Below are 3,240 nucleotides of genomic sequence, written 5' to 3' on the forward strand. Positions count from 1 at the left end.
ACGGTCAGATAAGTAGATGTAGGTGAAATGAACCCCAAGATAAGGATTCAACTGTTTTTTTCTTTCTTGCGATTGTTTCTAACATATTTATAAGATTATTTCTTTGTTGCTTTGTATGTCCCTCCCCCATAGTATAACCCCTGCTTTCACTGTATTTGATGTTGGTATAATTTGTGGAGGGGCAGGGGAAAAAAATTGTTTAAATAGGGATACAGGTGACCCATTGCAACAATGAGATGTACAAGACATTATGTGGAAAACGAACTTTACAGCTTGGGGAGGGGGGCAGAGATGGGAAGGGGAAACAAAGGAGGAGGTAACAGTGCTAGATAAGAAATGTACTCATTACCTTACCCATGTAATTGTAACCCCTCTGTACAGTATTTTCACAATAATAAATAAATAAATAAACCAGAAGTGGTGCTGTGGCTCAAGTGGTAGAGCACTTGCCTTGAGCTGAAGAGCTGAGGGACAGCGCCCAGGCCCAGAGTTCAAGTCCTATGACCAACAACAACAAAAACAAAAATAAAAGCAAAGAAAAGAATAGAAAAAGAAAGCAAAACAATAAATGCTGCTGGATTTCCATGCCCAAACTGGACGTTACAAAGCTTTGAGAGGGGCTGGGAATGTGGCTTAGTGGTAGAGCGCTTGCCTAGCATGCATGAAACCCTGGGTTCGATTCATCAATACCACATAAACAGAAAAAGCCAGAAATAGCACTGTGGCTCAAGTGCTAGCCTGGAGCAAAAGAAGCCCAGGGATAGTGCCCAGGCCCTGAGTTCAAGCCCCAGGACTGTCTCCTACCCCCCAAAAAAGCCCTGAGAGCCTGGCGCCAATGGCTCACACGTATGAATCCTAACTACTCAGGCTGAGGTCTGCAGATCGCAGTTCAAAGCCATCTAGTCAGAAAAGGCTGTGAGCGTCTCACCGCTAATTAACTATCAAAAGGCCGGAAATGGAGCTGTGGTTCAAGGAGTAGAATGCCAGCTTTGAGCACAATAGCTCAGGGACAGACTCCAGACCCTGAGTTCTAACCCCAGGACCCGTACAAAACAAAAATCCCTGCGAAGTGGATCCCAAAAGCGAATGAAGCTCCAGGGAAGCAGCGCAAGCGGACGTGAGACACGGCGCCCGGGTCTGGACCCAGCGGGCTGCCCACAACTGGGCTCGGCGCTACCCTTCTTCCGTGGCCATCCCGCCTCTTTTCCCTGTCACACCCATCCTCTGAACGGTCGCGTGGCCTTTCAATCAATTCAAACATCGTGCCGAGGGAACCTATCGCATATCTCGCCGAGAGGAAGGGGCGGGAGCTCACTCCCGGAAGTGTTGGTTAAAGCCCCTCCAATCAGAGGCCCGGGCCGGAAGTTTGAATTTTGCGCGGTGTTGGCTGGTAGGCGTTTCTGCGTCGGAGCACACGGACTTTGTCCGGACCCCGAGGATCCTTCCACGGTTTATTTAGCTGAGGTTTCTTTCACCGAGCTGTGCGTCAGGTAAGCTGCGGTCGGGAGGTGGGGGGAGGACGCTGGCCCGCGCTGGGTGGGCGTCTAGCGGTGTGAGGACCGGGCTGCGAGCCGGTTCTACCTCAGGCCTCCGCGGGAGCGGGTCGCCCGCGGCCCGTGACCGCCAGCCCCCCCCACTCCCCCGGGGAAGTCGTCGCTCGGTGCCACCGTCTGGTTTGGGCTTTGCGGGGCCCGGTGCTCCCCGGGATGAGCCGTTTGGCATCCCCCCCGCCCTCATTCTGTTCCAGCAGCTCCTCCCAGATCCGGTGAGTCTGGAGGACTCTGACTGACCTCCCAGACAATCAGCCAAAGAAGGCGTTTGTGTGTGTGAACACAGTCAGGATGCCTGGACTGGGGTCCACCTTGCACCCGTGCTGATGCAGGCAGTTAATGGACCTCTAACTGGATACTACATATGAAATGTCCTTTATGGCTATTGTGATCATTAAAAATACATTTACTATTTGATCAAGCCTAGCCCTAATCCCTCAGGGGACTGACAGCTGAGGATCACGGTTCAAAGCCAGCCCGGACAGAAAAGTCAATGAGACTATCGCCAATAGAAAGCCAGAAGTGGAGCTGTGGCTCAAATGATAGAGCGCCAGCCTTGAACAACAACAACAACAACCTAAGGGACAGCGCACACACCCGCCCACCATGATATGTGTGTGTGTGTTTAATGTATATTATATGAGCATATATATGTATACATATATATGATATGTATGCTCTTTTCCTCCCATTCGATGAGAGAGGAAAGTCCTTCATGAAATACATGTCCATTGCCACTTCTCCCCGAGCTTTTTAGGGAGATGGTATAGCATCCAGATCAGATGGACCTTTTATTTTGTTAAGACAGTCTGCTAAGTAGCCCAGGCTGGCCTTGTGCTCTTGATCCGCCTTCATGAACTGGAGTGCTGGGATACAGGCTTGTGCCACTTCGCCCACTCCAATTTTTCCTTAGAGCTTTTTTGGTGGATTTTTCAAGTTCGTGTTGAAGAGTATAGTATAACTGGGACATTGTAAACTATTTGGTATTTGTCACTGAATTTTTGCCACACAATTCCTAAAATCCTAGACTCTTAAGTAATACCTTCTATAAGCTAATGAATTAACTTACTCAGAGAGCTGGCTTCTAGGTGGGAGTTGTTCACTGGAAAGGTCAAAATTACTTTAGAGGGTCTCTCAACTCCAACCTTAGCCTCCTGAGAAGAGAGAGGTTGGAGACTGAGTTGATCAATTTTGGTCTAAAGTTGACCATAATTTAATCAGTTATGACTGCTACTGCTCACCACCCCCCCAAAGGAAAAGGAAAAAGTTTAGAGAGCTTTCAGATAGAAACACATGGAGGTTTGCAGAGAGTTTTTCCGAATAGCGTTTGCAAGAAAGACTTGTGCTACTTCCCACATATCTTACCCTATGCATTTCTTCATCTATATCCTTTTTAATGTCCTCTCTAATAAACCAGAAGACATAAGGAGAAAAGCATTTCCCTGGGTTTGGAGGTCTTTAGTAAATTAGTAAATTTAGTAAAAACCTGAGGAGGAGGGTTTGTAAGTAGCACAAGCAAACAACCTGCACCTTTGGGCCGGGTCAGTCTGATTGATGGAGTAAGCCCTTTACCTGTAGGATCTTGGCGCTTGGAAGGTGGATCAGTGGTAGAGTGCTTGCCTTGCATGCATGAGGCCCTGGGTTTGATTCCTCAGCACCACATAAGCAAAAAGAAAAAAGCCAGAAGTGG

The 3,240-nt window shown here is 48.3% G+C and overlaps 1 protein-coding gene across 1 annotated transcript in view; it reads left to right on the top strand.

Moving 5' to 3' along the window:
* The first annotated feature begins 1,374 nt into the window (after positions 1-1,374).
* The window catches only part of Dlgap5 (discs, large (Drosophila) homolog-associated protein 5), a 69,337-nt gene continuing 67,471 nt past the window's right edge, over positions 1,375-3,240 (top strand). Inside the window, exon 1 of the mRNA XM_013012214.1 lies at positions 1,375-1,490. The gene's annotated coding sequence lies outside the window, so the exon portion shown is untranslated. The remainder of the gene's footprint in view (positions 1,491-3,240) is intronic.

The sequence above is a fragment of the Dipodomys ordii genome, unplaced genomic scaffold, assembly GCF_000151885.1.
Source record: "Dipodomys ordii isolate 6190 unplaced genomic scaffold, Dord_2.0 Scaffold16, whole genome shotgun sequence".
NCBI lineage: Eukaryota > Metazoa > Chordata > Mammalia > Rodentia > Heteromyidae > Dipodomys > Dipodomys ordii.